The 18,171-nt window shown below is 39.1% G+C and overlaps 1 protein-coding gene and 1 long non-coding RNA gene across 9 annotated transcripts in view; one reads left to right on the forward strand and one right to left on the reverse strand.

Annotated features, from left to right (window-relative positions):
- The window catches only part of LOC309660690, a 326,684-nt gene extending 308,668 nt beyond the window's left edge, over positions 1 to 18,016 (reverse strand). Inside the window, exon 1 of the long non-coding RNA XR_014263547.1 lies at positions 1,099 to 18,016. This is a non-coding gene — a long non-coding RNA (uncharacterized lncRNA). The remainder of the gene's footprint in view (positions 1 to 1,098) is intronic.
- Positions 1 to 18,171, forward strand: part of LPP (LIM domain containing preferred translocation partner in lipoma) — a 692,297-nt gene that overhangs the window by 637,277 nt on the left and 36,849 nt on the right. The gene's annotated exons all lie outside the window — the stretch shown is intronic.

Below are 18,171 nucleotides of genomic sequence, written 5' to 3' on the forward strand. Positions count from 1 at the left end.
CTTTTCCTCACTGACCTGCAAACAACCCCGGTTCCTCCCATCTGCTTCCCCACCACCTGCTTTCAGTGTTTCTTTATCTGCATAACTTTTTCCATTCTCCTACTTTCCTCTCCATCTACCTTTTCATGGTACATCGCATTCTTCTTCCAAATGTTTCCATCTGGCCACCTTCTTCCCTAGCTATGAGACCCACAGTAGGATAATGTGATCTCTTAACATTTATTCATGTACCTGCTCAACAAAATATTATTGGGGACATACTTGGTCCTAGGTACCGTTCTAGTTGTTGAGGATACAACAGTGAGCAAAAGACACAAAAATTCCTCCTCGTGGAGCTTCCATTCAGAGGGGAGACAATAAACAAAATCATTGGAAGTTATATAGAATATTGGGAAAGTAATAAGTGCTGAGAGAAAATAAGCCGGGAAGGAAGAGGGAGTTCCAGAGGAGGAGGGACCAAAGGTCTCAGTGCCAGGTCAGACAGCATGGGCTGGAGGTGGAATCCCAGCTCCATCCATCCAAGTCATGTGACTGGGCACGTTAATAGACCTCACTGGGCCTCAGAGTCCTCATCTTTATATCAGGGATCATAAGAGAAATCTTCTTCTCGGGGTATCTTCTTGGGTTGTTGTGGAAATTACATGAGATGATACTTGTTAAGTGTTCAACGCAGGGGCTGGTCCCCTGTAGAAACTTAATGATTGTTAGTTTGTATTGTTATTAATGTGATGTTATATATTGTATAATATATAAATATGATGTATATATAGTGTATATGTGTATATGTTGTGTGTATGATATTCTTATCTGACTTTGTGCCTCTAATATTCCATTTTTCTCAAAATACCTGTATTTTCATCTGTGTCTGTTTCTCCTACTGGACTGAACGTTTTTTTTCTTTTTTTTTTTAAAGATTGATTGATTGATTGATTGATTGATTTCTATGTTGGGTCTTCGTTTCTGTGCTAGGGCTTTCTCTAGTTGCGGCAAGCGGGGGCCACTCTTCATCGCGGTGCGCGGACCTCTCACCATCATGGCCTCTCCTGTTGCGGAGCACAGGCTCCAGACGCGCAGGCTCAGTAGTTGTGGCTCACGGACCCAGTTGCTCCGCGGCATGTGGGATCTTCCCAGACCAGGGCTTGAACCCGTGTCCCCTGCATTAGCAGGCAGATTCTCAACCACTGCGCCACCAGGGAAGCCCCTGGACTGAACTTTTGAAGACAACAACCTCCTCTTGTTGGTCTCTGTGTCCCTCATAGTGCCCAGCACACAGAAGAATCTATGTTCGCTTGCTAAATTAGAAAGAAACAAATGGGATATCCCTTTCCTAGACACAGTAATCTTTCCTGGAAGCCAGTTTTTAGAACCCTTCTCTAATTCTCCCCGTTCTCATATCACATCTAAACACCAGCTGCATCCTCTCCTCGTCCCCTCCCTGCTTTCTCATCACCATCCTTCCCACCTCTTACAGAAGGCCAAACTCATGGTCCTTGTCTCCCTGACTCACACACCCCTCTGCTCCTTCACAGAAGCTTTCTGAGGATCATTTGACTGTGGATCCAGCCAGCTCCTATAGCCTCATTCCACCTTCACGCAATCGTAACCATTTCTCTCTATTGGGAGTCACCCAATCCCCTGTCAAAACCCACATGCATGCCATATACCTCTAGTAATCATGTTATTCTAGCTGTTTAGCACTTTCTAGTAAAAGACCAATTTCATACATTTTCTCGATTGATCCTTAGAACAACTGTTGAGGTACAAACTTCAGATATTATCAGCTGCATGTTTCTAGTAAGAAAACATGCCCAGAGGAGTGAAGTGAAAAATCCAAGTGCACATGGCAAAAAAGGCAGAGTCAACACCTGAATTCCTATTACCTGAAGCAATAATATCAAGTTTGAAAAAGTTCATGCCTGGCACTTGGATGACCTGAATTCTCACCCGAGTTTTGCTATTTACTCACCCTATGACCCTGGAAAATGCCTTAAAGTCTCAATTTTCACTTCTGTAAAATAAAACTAACTCTTGCCCTCCCTGACTCACAGGAATACTTTGAAGATTAAAAGACATGTTAAGAAATTTCAGAAAATATAAATTGCCATGTATAAATGTCAGGGGGGGATGAATAAACTCTGTGAAAATATAATGACTGATGTATGTGAAGGAAAGAAATGGACACTTTTTATAATTTCCACACACACCAGAGAAGCAGAAGCCCTTTAGAATTTTCAGGTGTATCTAAGATTTGACACTAATGGTAAAGAATATAGAATTTATGAAAGCGTTTTTAAGCTTATAGGCTGAAAAAAGAGTGTATGCACAACCCCCTCTCCAGATTTAAATATCATTTTAAAATAGCCCCTCTCCCAATGAACACACATACTTAAGAAACAGTGAAGAAGGTTGTTTCTGGGCAAACCCCAGAGGTCTCTGTATTTATCTGTACAATTCAGTGATACTAAGTGATGTGTTGATCTGTCTTGTTATAGTAAGAGGCTCAGCATTACGGGCCAAGTTTATTGCAGAGTCCAGGAACCTATTCAGATTCTGTGGTTATCCTGGATTGTTTCTGTTGCATCACGGATCAACTATCCTTTACAAACAGATTCTTCCCCAGTCAAGCCTCCAGATAAGAATGCATCTCAGCCAACATCTCAATTGCAAGCCTGTGAGATTTAGTAGAGGACCCAGAAAAACTATGCATGGACCCTCAAAGACCATGAGATAATAAATTATGTTGTTTTAAGCCACCAAGAATGTTAGGCAGCAATTGAAAGCTAATACAGTACCCTTTACAGTATTCTAAACAGATACTCTTCAGAAAAGCCTCATCCAATGAAGGAGTCCCCTCTACTGTTGTCCAACTCAAGTGGTTACCAAGATTCTGCTTAAACATCTTCAGTGGCAGGGAGCTACCATTTCACAGGGCAGCCCACTTCAGTGTTAAACAGGTTTGCATGTTGTCAAGCTCAGCTCTTGTGGAGGTAATACACTCTGTAGTGTATTATAGCTTAGGATGAGCCATGGATTCAGGTGGGCCGGTGAGGAGGTCCTAGTTCTCTTGGGTCTGGACTATCCCAAGAGGCTAACATTCCAGAGCCATCCTTTTTCATAAAAGAAGGACTGAAGGAGAATGCATGTGACAGATAGCACTGGATCTTTTGCTCCCAGTTTTACCACTCTGCCGCAGTCTAAACTTTCACCCAGTTAAATAAGTTAATAAGCCCTGCTCTGCATATTTTCCTTATAGAATTGTGGCCATCAAGTGAGGTGGCATCTATGAAAATATTGGTGGCTGTACATCAGCAAATGATTATTATTATTAAAATAATAGTCATTTGTCACTAAATATCTGTTAAAGCTGGTCCATGCTTATGAAGACAGGCTCTCCAGGGAAGCTGCTGATGTGAAGATAAGAGGAGACCAGCCCCTGTTTGGAATTGCATCACTGACCCTGGATTCCCAGCAGTGCATTTCAGGTCTCGCTTCAGGAATTTGTTTTTCGTTTTGTTTGGAAGGAACAAGAAGGCCCTGGAGCCAGTTACATTGTCATCAAACTTAGTTGGTAATTAGACTCCAAAGCAAACCTGTGGCAGCGAGATAGAGTTGAAACTTGAATTCCTTTCCACAGGTGGAGGGTTGGATCCTGGAGACAGTGTATACAGCTTGGCTATTTGAATGTTTCTGCATGCAGGAAGGTTCAAGAGAATCTGGGTAAAGCAATTAGCGTTGCTCTGTCTACAGGCAAAACTGGTTTGAACGTGTTTGTCTGTTCTTGAAGGGCTGTTGGAGTCTTGGCAGTTTACCTGATGAGAGATTTCACTAAGCAAAATGTCTTCACTTACAAATCCAGCCACTTTACACTTTCAGCCAGCCCCAAACTCATTTATTTTCTCTAAGAGTCCTCCCTACAACCACGAGCCACGATGAAGTAAATTAATCCCCAAGAGCCCAAGAAATTATGAGGCTGTTTAATCTGTCCATTCAAGGATATCCCAGCAAAGCGCTGCTAATTCTTTTTGTACAGACTGTTTATGTATTGTGATTCTCCTCATTTGGAAAAGAAAAATATGTTTATACTTGTATTTTTCGGGGTCTGTTTGCTATCTATCTTTACATTGTATGGTTCACATTATTATTAAAAGTATCACTATTTTATTGTAGTGATATTTTTATTCTTTTGCCCACTTTAGGAAGAATAAAACCAAGGTCTCATTATTAAAGCCAAAATCCTCCACAAACCCCTCCTTTTAAAAACTTAGATTAAAAAGTGTTCAGTCAGCCAAATATCTATATAGCCTTTTATATTTGGTCTCACAAAAATGTTTCCTACCTTTGGTCTGAATTTTACCTGCCTCTGTACACACCCTGTTCTCTTGTCAGCATAATAATACGTGTCGTGGTAGCAAGTGGCAGGAGCGTATAGCAATGTGCTGTCAGCACTACATTGTGTGTCTTCGCCCTTTATCAAGCCTATATTGTTATTTTTTAATTTTCATTTTCATTTTTTGTTGTTCTTTGTTTGTTTTGGATTTTTGGCCTGAAGTCCAGTGCTAAGCTGAATGCTAGAGTGAAATATTTGAGCCTGGTTTCTTGGAGTTCCTCTGGCTGATGATCTCAGTTGTTCAGATGTCATGCTACCAGCCTTCCCCACCAAGGAAGTTACCTGCTTTCTCATCTTTGAGCCTAGAGAATTTTTAATCAACCTACCATAAATGCCACCATTGAAATGTTAAGTTGTCTCTTACTTCCTCAGTTTCCCCCACTAGGTGGTAAGCTCTTGCAATGCAGAAAACCTCCTTGCCCAGTTCATTATAAGCCCAGTGCCTAGCACAAGACCATGCAGAAAGCTGATGTTCCATAACTGTTTATTTCATAAGTGAATGACTGTTCACGGGTTACACTTTTCTCATGGACCAGTAATGCAATCCTAAATTTTGCCATAGCATGTGGGACCCCAAGTGAAAGGATTTGAATGATCGGTGACAATCCGTATGGGAAGCGCCCTAATTACAGGTGGGTTATGTTCTAGTAGTTCAGAGATGAATGAGTATTCCAATTCATAGATCTTGACAGAATTCACTACAGCCTTCCCTTTTCAGAGATGAAGCAACTCAACCCTGAGGGAGCCCTTTGCCTCACTGAAAGTCCTGGGAAGAGTTTGTGGCAAAGCTAATTCCTGCTTGGTTCTGTGTGTTTTCCTTATGGTTCATTCTCATTTTATCACAGACGCTTATACCAATTAGTTGCATCCCTTAGCCCACAGGGAAACTCATTTAATCCAGCGTTAGATAAAATAATTATTCACGGCTCCTGACCCTACTGGAGAATAAGCTATAAGGCAAATGAGAAAGAGTTCCAGCAGCCATCAGTGGTGGCAGCAAGAAAGGACGTCTGCTACCGTGAGGAAAAGCTCCATCCACTGTGAGGTCAGTGGAGTGTGTGTGGGCAGGGTGCCTGTGCCCATCCCTATCTAACAGGAGAGGTGTTTACAATAAGGTAACAGTTCTTGATTCAAGGACGAGCCTCTGCACAGTCTCCATAGGCAAGGACAATAGTTTTTGTTGCAGGGAAACCATTCTAATCGTCTCCCATGTGCATCTTGTTCCTGTGCATGTCTTTTCGTTTTTGTTAAAGAAAACAAGGGCTTTGTTACCTATCTTGTGAACACCTGTCTGCCAGGATTTAGAACAAATGCTTTCCGGCAATTTTGCCTTTTACTTCAGATAAATTTCATATATTACTTCTGTCTAGAACTGTAGGGTCATGTTAGGTTTTTTGAAACTCCAGGAAATGTTTATTTTAATTTTCTTTAAAGAAGGGGGAGAATAAAGAAACATGTATCAAAAGCTTCTACTGCCAAACTACTGTTTTGATTTCTCTTTGTGTGAGCTTTCGCTTCCCCACATCTTGAGCCTCCAACTCTTTGATGTCGTCCCTTTAAGCATAAAATAAAAGATTATTCTCTTTAGTCTATAGCCTTGGAGGAGGGCAAACACAAAACGTTTCTGTGTGTTCATATTTCTATAGCAATTCTTGGTGCCGGTCTTAGGGCTTTCATACTTTCCCTAGACTTATACAATAAGCATTTGGTGTTCCATGACTTTTCTGTTTTGTCAACTTTCCAGACCTGTATGGGGTTCCTTCATATTGTTTCTGTGTGAGCAACGTGACAAGGGTAGCAGCCATGATCTGATTCCTCACTCTATCCCTGCAGGGCTTATAATTATGCTTTGCACACAGTAGAGGCTCAATGCATGAATGAATGCATGGGTGAATTTTCAGTTTGATTCCAGGAGCTGTTTAATTCTGTTAGATGCATCACCTAGGTTTTCATAAGACATTTAATTGGTACATTTTTCTTATTGCTTTTTTTTTTAATATTCATTATATGTTGGACATACTGTGTTTTACATTTACATAAATATATTTTATGTAAAATTCTGAATCTCTTTTTCACTTAACATTGTTTTCCAGATACATCCAAATAAATGTTTGTAAACCTAGTATTTTCATTTTAGTTGAAGCATAATACTCCATTGTACTAAAATTTACACTGTGATTCTCTTCCTTATGGACATTTTTTTTTTTCCCAATTTTGTATTCCTACAAACAATGTTGCAATGAACATCCTTCAGATTCTGAGAGTTTTGTTTTAAAGAAGTATCCCTGGAAGTAGAATTGCTAGATAGGAGAATATGTGCATTTCAAAACTTTTAAAATATTATTAAATTGTCTTTGAATATGGAGTACCTATTTATAATCCTATTAGCTGTGTACAAGAGTTCCTATTTTTCTATATCTTTACAGTACTTCATATCATCAGAACTTTTGTGTCATTCTGGTGACTGGATATAAATTGGTATCTCATAGTGGTCTTAATTTAAATTTCACTGTTACTGAGGTTATGTTTACTGGCCTTTCAGAATCCATCTTCAGTTAATTGCCTTTGTCAACTGTTTCAATGTTTTTGTTTGTTCTTTGTTTTTTTGTCTATTTATTATCTTGTAGTACTAATCCCTTCTTAGTGTTATACATTGCAATCATTTCTCCCAGTCTGTGGCTTTTTAAACACATTTTATGGTGTCTTATACTAAGCATGAATGTAATTTTTAATTTCAATGTAGTTGATTTTATCAGTCTTTTTCTAATGTGACTTTCCGTCCTAAGAAATCCTTCCCTATACTAAAATGATCATATGAATTATCTCCCTTAATTTGTTAAACTGAGGAAATGTATTGAAAGATTGTCCAATGCCCGAACGATCCTTGAGATAGTAAGGTAAATCCTACTTAGTCATGATGTACTTTTTAATAAATTGCTGGATTCAATGTGGTAATATTTTGTTTAGAATTTGTGCATCTATTTTCATACCAGAGATTAATTCATTTATATTTTTCTTATACACTCCTTGTCCAGTTTTGTATCCAAGTCATGCAAGCACAAAGTTGGCCATTTACCTCTCTGTGAATTCTCTTAAACAGTTTGTACAGCCTTGATATTATTCGTTCATTAAGGTTCCGTTCATTATGGTTTGGTATAACTATCCTATCCTTTTTTTTTTTTTTAACATCTTTATTGGAGTATAATTGCTTTACAATGGTGTGTTAGTTTCTGCTGCATCACAAAGTGAATTAGCTATACATATACATATATCCCCATATCCCTTCTTATTGCTTTTTAATACCAAAATGAATGGTTTGTGTTACTTTCAGTAGAGCGCAAATGAATAGAAATTAAAACATTCCCAATGACAGAGTTAATCTTTTCAATATCTTCCCACAAAATGGCATTCAGTCCATGAGACTCAATTCCTGGGTTTCGTGGCCAGCTTGGTTGCCTAACTTTGTGTTCATGTGTCCTAAATTCCTAAACTCTCAGAGCTGCACAGCCTTTTAGAGATCCTATCTACATCCATATCATTTACAGATGACGAAGCTGACATATTTGCATTCTTTATGGCTAGGGAATGAATTAAGAGTTTGCACTCTCCCTAATCAAGATACTCTGTGTATATTCACAATATGTTTTAAAGTACAAATGTAATATGACTCTGTTTTGTGACTGTTCCCAGACTGACTGGTTCTAGAGGTAGAGAAGAGCTAAGAAGTAATCTGGGCTACCTGCTTCATTTCCAGCGATGCTATTCTCACTGTCAGGCAAGACCTCTGTCCTTTGTGTTCATAGCTAAATTGAGGTTGCTTTTGTTTGGGGGAAAAGAGAACAATAGTCATTTTCATAACCAGCTGAGAAATTCATTCTGTTCTGCTGACCAAGTTCATATTTTCTGACAAATCTTGAAATTGCCCTTATTTCAAGTTTGATGACCAGTGACTATTAAAGCCATGGTTTGTTTTTGCTATGCCTGCAGCCCTGCTTCCCAAAATCTTTTCCACCTTAGACGTCTTTCTAAATACTGTCATTACTTGGAGAAAAATTAACAACTTAACAAGTTAGGAAATAGGAAGGGATATTGCTCAAGTCAAAAAAAGGAGGCAGAATGGCCAGGAAATGAGGAGAGCCTTGCTTAGTTCTATAAAATCCTTGTCTGAATCCTTGCACGGTGTCCTTTTAGCCGTACGAGTTTAGGAACGTCAGGAACCCTGGAAACCTTGTCGCCCTATCTATCTAGTATGGGAAAGTGTGGAACAGTTTCGGACCAGGGATTAACCTATGCAAACTCATATTATTAAAAACCACTATCTCTAGTGGTTCCTATTCCAAATCTTCTTTGGTCAGGTAGCTTCTCATGAGTAATAATCTCAAATGACAGCCAATATTTATTTAACATCTTATGACTTATACAGTACTTTATTATTTTATCATTCTATTATTGTTAATATTACTTAATGTTATTCTAGTATTAAAATAAATGTTCTCTTTTACTTTAGTATTGTATTACTGAATAATAGAGTATATTAGAATGTTAATATAGATATATATTACATTAATTAGATATATTATGTATAAATCTAGAATGTATTAAATAATAGAATGTAGTAGAATATTGGATGTATCGTGATCTACATTTTACAGACGAAAAAAGAGAGACTGTAGGAGAATAAAGGACTTTGTGACACAAGTTTGCTTCTGAATAATGGGCGAGATTCGAACCCACATTTTGAAACTCCTAAACCCAGTTTCTTTCCTAAGGCTGTGGAACTCCTGAACATCTGACACGATCGGAGTCAGAAAGGCTTGGCGTATCCAGCCCCTCACCCCTGTCTGTCTCGTCTTTCTCACAATATATTCTAGAAAGAATTTTGTTCCTTGAAAACATACAGCTTTAGGTTGGAAGCAGTTCCATTTCACACGAGTGGGTTTCATTCCCCATTTAAAAATGTGAAATGCAATTTCTTATAAGACTTTGGACGTTCAAGCTGGGGGATGGAAGTCACAGTTTGCAGTGGTATCTCCCACACCTCTGTCTGCTCACAACTTGATAAGAATCGCCAAAGAGGAGGTCTTTTTTCCCTAAAATTCTTCATGCGAGAGAACCCTGACTGCATCTACAAGTATGGAAAGGCATTTGGGCTACACAAAGCCTCTTTAAACTCTGAAGCTAGTGGACAGTGTGGTGTACAAACAGGGAAAAGGTTTTATTGCTTTTAATAGAGTCTTATCTAAATATCTAAAAGCTGTCTGTAAGTGTCAGCTGTTACCCTAGTTAGATTTCAAGGCCCAGCTCCCTTATGAGGTCAACAAGGATAACTGATGTTTATTCTGTACTTAGAGCCCCCAAGGCTCCAGCAAACATTTTGCACATCACTTCTAGGGCTAGCAGTAAATGCAGTACTCATTGTCAAGACCGGGCTCAGACATCTGCTGAAAGGGTTATTTATTTGAGTCAACAGCAAGAGAAGGGGGGAGAAGCCATAGGAATGAATCAAACAGGCCTAAGTATAAAACCCAGCCTCACCACTTAACTGTTTATACAGCCAATCCAGGATAAGTACTTAACTTTTCTGAACTTTAGTTTTACTATCCACAAGTAGTAAATTATAAATGTCTGCTTTACAAGTAAAATGTGAGAAAAATGCACCCATCAAGTCAATTTAGGGTGCTGGATATTATTCCAATCCTAGTTCCTAGAAAATCAAAAGACATAAAGATTTATCACGAAACAGAGGCAGTTTCTTTTCCCCACCTTATGTTTTCCTATTCCTTCATATTCGAAGAAACTCAAGATTCCCTTCCTTTTTCCCGCTGTTGGTGGAGGCAGGGAATGATATGTTCGGATCTTTGTTGCACCCCTTATCTATTTGGGAACCAGTATCTGTGAATTCAAGGGATAGTTGGGTGTGCAACTGTGTGTTAGGCTGTGTTTTACCTGCACACAACCATGTCTTCCTCTGAGACCTAGAGGACCAGATGTTGAAATTGGGAAAGGAGGCCATACAGCTGTTCGCCAAGCCTAAGCTTAGGAAGATGTTATGCCAACCCTTGTAACAGTGAATCTCTGCATTTGGAGAAGCTGGATTTTACTTTCACTACGTCCCACAAAGGGACATTAGTATCTTTGTTTTACAGATAAGGAAACGATGGTGAAGTTACTTGCCCATGATATGAAATCACATGAACCAGTAACAGCATCTTGGCTTGTTCCAGAATCCAATAACGTTCTTTTCCACCTCCAGCCTTGTTTCTGGCCCCCTCAGGCCCGCAGAGCAAGCTCGGGCTCAGTTTGTACTAAAGGTGGAGAAGCAGTGTGATGTGAAAGCGTCCAGACCCCGTGGGAAAATGGTGCTGTCTTTGGGACTTGCTTTCCTTCTCAGGTCCCAATGCACAGGGTTACTGTGGGCTGTGGGGTCTTCAGATCACCCCTGACCTATCAGGAGAGTTAGGAGAGCACCAGGGCTGGGGTTATACCGTAGGTTCTTCATGAGGACCAGCCTAGCGATAAAGTGTGCTTGTGAGACACAATCTTTGTGGGTCCTTTCTGTCAGCCCACATGCAAGACACATGAGAAGAGCAATCTCTGTAACTTGTACCTGTATGCGTTTAGTATTCTCAGTGACAGTGCTTTATAAAGCTGAATGTCTGAAGGCAGGCTAACTTTAAGGCATCTCTCATGGTCATGAACTAGTGTGGGACAGTGAAAAGAGCTTATCCTGAAAACTTAGAACACTAACTTCTAGTCCTGCCTCTTCTGGTAAAGTCACCTCCCCTTTCTGAATCTGTTTTCTCAACTACCCAGTTGTGTGTTTGAACCAGATGATTTCAAGCATCCCTTCCTTCTCTGAAAGTGTTCTTTAACTTTTCTATGTTGATTGAAAGAGCTGATTGAAAGAGCTACAGATCTCATTATGAAAAAAAGGTTAAGTTATGAATAGGAGCTATTTAAGGCAGCAGAGAAATAGAGCATCTCTTTCTAATGATGTCCATCCTTATAAAAAGAAAAAGCACAATTTTAGTTTCTTTCTTTGCACTCTTGAGAGTAAGACCCCTGCCTAGTTAGGACATTCATTATGTTAAATGGGCTATAAAGTTAATGTTTTTCCTATTTTTATTTATTTATTTATATTTTAAAATATTATATTAATATATTTTAGCATTTATTTATAATATCACTTAATATTATTACTTGCTTTCTTCATGCTTTTTTTCTCATTTTTAAAAAAGGCATAATTTACATGCAATAAAATACTCAGATCATGAGTGTTTCTGTTAGGGGCCTCTAAACTATTGATGAGATTTGACGATTGTATACATCACCCTAGAAAGTTCCCTTGTGAATCTCTCCAACCAATATCCACCTGCCACCCTCAGAGGCAACTACTTTCCAACTTCTGTCACCATAAATTATTTGTCTTTTTTAAAAATTCAGATAGATAGAATCACACCATATTTGTTTTTGTGTCTGGCTTCTTCATTCAACATGCAGGTTTTGAGATTCATCCATTCATCCATGCTGTTGTATCATCAGTCTGTTCCTTTTTGTTATTGAGCAGTATTCCATTGTATGAACGTACTCCCAATTCCTTTATCCATTCTCCTCTTTTTTGATTTGGTCATGAATTTATATAAGTGGGAAACAAGGGGATATAAGTAAGTATTGAATCTTTGGGTCAAATCCATCTTTTGTTCAGGCCCAAGGGCCTCAGGTGTTTGTCACCTGAAACCAATCTGAACCATTAGGCATATACATTTGCTTCTCATAGTAGCCGTTTATTACGTCATTGTTTCCACTAGTGTCTTGTGGAATTGGGAAGAACATTGGCCTGAGAGTCAAGAGACTTGTGTTCAGACAGCAGCTCTGCCCCCGCTCAGCAGTATAACTGGCCACTTCATCACCAAGCCTCAGTTTCTCCATCAGTAAAATGGTCTGGTTAGACTGGATAACCCTTCAGCCCTTTCGTCTCAGAGATCCCATGGTTCTTTGCAAATCCTTCCTCTGGGCTCTAGACATCACATCCTTATCGGTCAGTCCTAGGATTTAACTCTCTTACATCTCTGTGGTGAAGTATCCAAAGCATCAGATTATTCGACAAATATCTCTGGTCCTTATTCCTCTTCCACACCCCACACGTTCCTTTTCTAGACTTGGAGCATAGAGAAGAAATGTCGTCTGGAACTTGCTGCAAGAAAGATTTCCCTAAAAAGTGTTGGGTCTTAAATTTTCACCTATTTGTCATGTTCTTAAATACTATTAATTTGCAAAATTAATCAGCAATATCATACTTTATTGTATTTTATATCATACTTCAAAACTACATTGTGGATTTGTACTTTCTGTCTCGCTTCCATGTTGAACCATTGTCTTTGGTGATGGATTCTAAACTCTTGACTTAAGTTTTTTCCTCCTGTTTGTAGTAATAGTTGTGTCATCTGAGTTTAGGCACCAGATAGTCAAGTGCTGGCCTACCTATATTTCAGCTAGTCCTGGGCTAATATTATTCACTTGGCAGTGTCTGTTTTACTTTAGAACTCAACTTATTAATACCTCCTCTCCTCCTCTTCCCAATTCATAGAAAAAAAAGAGGGAGGGGGTCTTTGAAATACAACCATTCTCCCTATGGGAAATGTTTTCTATGAATTTTTTATTTTAAAGGCAACTTTGCTTCACTTTAAGGAATTGTATCTATCCTTAGAATGAAATTAACTGGAGGGAGATGAACAGTGAAGAAGGATATTTTTCCAGCTTCTTTTAAGTCAAAATAATATAATTATTTTGGATACCAAGGGAGTTTAGAGGTTAGTATATTTACTCATATACAGTGGAGAATTCAAAATTCCATCTCTAAGCAAAAATGGATTTGGGAAGTATCTATCATTTTTATTATCCATCTCCTTGGGTATATTCTTTGCAATATATTGGACAAGAAAGAGCATGGACTTGCAGAGTTAGAAAGGCTAATTTTTTTATCTTGGCCCAGCTATGTTCCAGTTGAATAACTTTGGATAATCACTTAACCTCTTTAAGCCTTGATATTTTTATCTGTAAATTGGGAATAATAGTCTCTATTTTTCAAGGTTGTTCTGAGGTTCTTAGATAATACATATAAAATTCATGGCACATAAGGCATGAACCCAATAAAGGTGGTAATGCAATTACTTTGGAGTTGTCATTTCTGCTACTCCTCATTATAACATCAAAATTAAAACCCAAAGTTTTAATCTCTAACTTTGGAACTTCCGAAATGAAGTGTAAATTTCATGTGCACACTCACAGAGTCTGAGATCTTTTATCATTGCCTTATATCTTACCAAATTGTGATTAGATCCAGAAAATCATATCTTAAAGGCCTCATACACACTCTTTTCCAGTGGAGGACCAGGTGGGGCATAATCAGAATGTTTACTAAGTGACCACACTCTTTGTGCATTGCAGAGATAAGACCTCTGTATGGGTAGGTGTCTCCTGATGGTGTAGTCGAGGCTAAGGCAGCCCCAAAATCTGGAAACCATCCTCCTGTCACTAGAAAGTGTGGGGGAGGATGGTAAAAAGCTTAAGAAATTCAATGGGCTTGAGGGAGGATTAGTGAGTTGCAAAAAAGATCCACACCATAAAGTAAATTTTCACTTGCAAGAGATGCATTATTTGTCTAGAATTTTGAAATGGTCCTCTCTTCAGGTAACTGTTTGGAGTGCTTGTGATTTGTTCTCCTTGATGGAACATGAGTGGGTGTAGAAGCATATCTAAGCAGATCTTGGAGCCAGCTTCCTTCATAAATTTCCTCCTGTGTATATACCGTGTATCCCTGACAAGAAGAACACTGTTAATGGAGACAGTGTGCTCTGGAACTCAGAGCACTGACATGGGAATCGGGAGCTCTTACGTCTGCTGTTTCTGTCAAATACTGACTCTGACCTTGGAGCAAGTTGATTCAAACACAAGATGAAGAAGATCATGTCTGCAGTGGGCTGAGAGCTCATGGGAGAAAGATGCTACACGGCTACAAAGTGCTTACTATTGTGCTTGCCTCAGATAAGGAAAATGGTTACAGTTGCTGCCCAAACTTCCAGGCTATTCCTTTTGTCTTTTAAACCTCACTTTTCTCTATGAATTCTAGTCTTTACTAAACCAGAGGGGGATTCACACTGTTAACCTCAACAAAATCAACTTAAAGGCTTTTTCGCATTTGAGCTTTTATTAAGTCATACATTAGCAAAAGCACTCTTATTGCATCCCTATTGTTTTGTACCAGACACTGTGCTGGGGATGCAAAAGATGGGTAAAACTTGGTCCCTTCTCAAGAAGCTCAAAATAGGGTGGGAGAGATCAACGTTCACAAAACCAGAACACAGTTCAAAAATGCCACAGCAGTACACCTGCAGAAGTTTTATGGATGAAGAAAGAGGTATCATCCAATTCTGCCTGAGAGGGACTAACTCGGGGAAGGCATCAGAGAAGAGAGCACATATGACTGGAGTCTGATGTTGTCCAGGCTGGGATGAAGTGGGAAGAGTCATATGAAGAGAGGCACCAAGGGGGAAAGTGTAGGACATGTTCAGGGTAAGGCGAGCATCTGATTTGGCTGGACTGTAGGTTACATAAGAGGAGTGGCTGAGTGTCCAGCCACTTATCCTTTCACCTAAAAGTGAACACCTCCTTAAATTTTGCTCCCTAAATGCCTCACTTGCTTTACCTTAATCCTGGCCCTGATAGGCAGATTTTGAAAATAAATAAGTATTTATGATCACAAATCATAAAATGTTATTCTCCATCCCATGAGAGTCTACAGGCCTTGATTACAGTTAATCATTTATGATTAATAATCTTGTCTAATTCTTATGTATGTCTCCACCATGGGGTGATACAAACTCTAGATTGAGACCTGTGGGTATTATTAAAGCCTCAAGTCTGGTCTCGTGAGTTTCCAGGTGGGGCTGAGCTGAGTGGACTATCGTTAGAATATCCAGCGATAGGCAATTGCTTGATAACTGTTTATACTGGCATTCTGCACTAGGGTGGATTCCTCTCTTCCAGTAGCTTCCACTGATACTGACATAGCCCTCTTATGGATTTTGAAGGGCTAGTCACTAGCAGGTCAGGTGTCAAGCTGCTGGAGGTAAGAATTTTTTAAAAATCATTAGGACTTTCTTTCCATTAACAGCTTTATGAAGTATAATCGATATACAAAGAACTGCACATATTTAATGTATAATTTGATGTTTGGACAGTGCAAACACCCATGATACCATCACCACAATCAAGATAATAGATATATTCAACAACATCCAGAGTTTCCTTGTGTCCCTTTTGTTTTGCTTTGCTTTTGCTTTGTTTTTCGTGGTAAGAACATTTAACATGTAATCTGACCTCTTAACAAATTTCAAAGTGCACAACACCATATTATTAACTGTAGGCATTTATGTTGTAGAGCAGATCTCTAGAATATACTCCAAAACTGAAACTTTATACCCATTCAATAAGCACTTCCTATTTCCCTCTCTTCCCAGCTTCTGGCAACCACTATTGTATTCTCTGCTTCCGTGATTTGACTCTTTTAGATATCTCGTGTAAGTGGAATCATGCAGTATTGGTCCTTCTGTGACTGATTAATTTCACTTAGTATAATGTCCTCCAGGTTTATCCATATTGTTGTGAATAGAAGGATTTCCTTCTTTTTTAAGGCTGCATAATATTCCAGTGTGTGTCTCTGTGTGTGTGTGTATATGACACATTTTCTTTATCCATTTGTCTGTCAGGAGACACTTGGATTGTTTCCATACATGGTCTGTTGTGAATAGTGCGGTGCACATGGAAGTGCAGATATCTCTTTGAGAGCCTGATTTCAATTTGGAATCTTTTCTATAGAGCTTGTCATTCAGTCATAGAGAATGCGATATAGACCTTAGGTGTCATCTAGTCCAACCTTTTTCTAACATAAATGAGAAAACTGAAACACAAAGAAAGGGGATGACTGGACATCACAAAGCAAGTGTATTCGGTAGGATTAGGTTCAGCTGGAGTGACAGAAATCAGTGATGAAACAAAACGGTGTTCATTTCTCTCTATGGAAGGAAGCAGAGATCCAGGACAGTGGTAGGCAAGGACCCAGTCTCCTGCTGGTTTCCTCAGCCACGCTCAGCTTGTGGCTCCTACTGAGGGGCCCAAGATGGCAGCTCCTGCATCCCAATGGACTGAGACCAGAGCCCTTCCCTCTGAGGACACTTCCATTCCACCTTCAAGTCCCTAGCCAAACTTACCTGCAGGGAAGGCTGAAAAATCTAATATTTATTCAGGACAGCTGTGTACCTAGCTAAAATTTGGAGGTTCTAAAGAAAGACGGGAAGAGCAGCTATAGAACAACAATGATCAAGGCATACCATGGCAAATTCGGGACATTTCCAGGACTAGTATTCTGTTTCCTGACTCTAGATTTTTCTCACAGAGATGTGATCTCTAATTAAAGCCTATAGACCACGTTGAAATGTATAAATTCATCACTGTGTGTGTCAATACAACATGCAGTGTTTCTCCTTTGCTTAAGATATTTTTGTATTTATTAATCCCTAGGCCTTGTAGATAGGAGTCAGGCAGACCCACGTTTAATTCCTGTGTTCCAATTTGTGACTTCAGGTACATACGGATTAAAAATATAAACTTGAGTTTTTTCTCCTCTAAAATAATGATAGTATCTTATCAGTGGCATTGTTTTAAGAATTAAAGGGGATAATACCCATGAAAAGTCCTAGTCCAGTGCTTAGTAAGGAAGTAGGTATCTAGTGCTGCAAATGTTAGTTCCCATCTCCTTTCTCCTTGCTTGCTCGGGTTTCCTCTGAGACCACCTCAGTTTCCTAGGAGGTCATTGAAAGGAATCGAAATCCTTGACAAAACTCTTCTCCAGATACCCACAATAAATTTGTTTAGATGCATCATCAGTTCTTTTTTGCTTTATAAAAACTCACATTTCAGACAGTCTTCAAAGATCGGGAAGCTCTGGCACAATCATAGAACTTTTTAAAAGTTATGGATGTCTGAGCCCCGACCCCAGGGATAACGATGAAATAGGTCTGGGAGTGGTCCGGGAATCTTTAGTTTTTAAAGCTGTCTGATGAGTCCGTGCTATTGTGTTGTAAACAAATCAGTATGGTGGCAGATTGGAGTAGACAGAAACGGGGAGGCTGAGAGGCCAATTAGGAGGCTACTGTGATTCTACCTAGGTGAGAGATGACGGAATAATATGGTAGAGAAAGAGAATAATTGATGAATTTACATATTTAGTAGGCACAATAGTAGAACTTGGTGCCTCATGGGATGCAGGAAGAGGGAAGTTGATACTGATTTTGCTGTCAAACATCTTTTAATAGTAGCAAAATTGTAGCTCTTGAAATATATCTAACTTGAACTTACTGGTTTGAGGTAAAGGATGGGAGGAAAATATGTAAAATATGATCATTAACATTACTAAAATTTTTTGTTATCTGGAACAGTAACCCAGATCCAACAAGGTAAAATGTAAGAGAGACAAAAGTCAAATCTTATTCTTAGCTTTAAAAATTAACTCTCCAAGTACATATGAGGATCATTTAATTTGACAGACGTTCATGTCAAAAAAAAGAAAAAAAAGAGTTGGAGACAATCTGACCCCAAGATCAATAATAATAAATAAGACCACAGCAAAGTAAATGCACCTTCAGCAGCACTCATATAAGGAGAAGCATGTAGAAGAGGGGAAACAGTAGTTCCTAGAGTGATGTGTTTATTCCTGGGGCCCACAC

This window comes from Balaenoptera physalus, assembly GCF_965194825.1.
Source record: "Balaenoptera physalus genome assembly, chromosome: 4".
In the NCBI taxonomy this organism is placed as follows: Eukaryota; Metazoa; Chordata; class Mammalia; order Artiodactyla; family Balaenopteridae; genus Balaenoptera; species Balaenoptera physalus.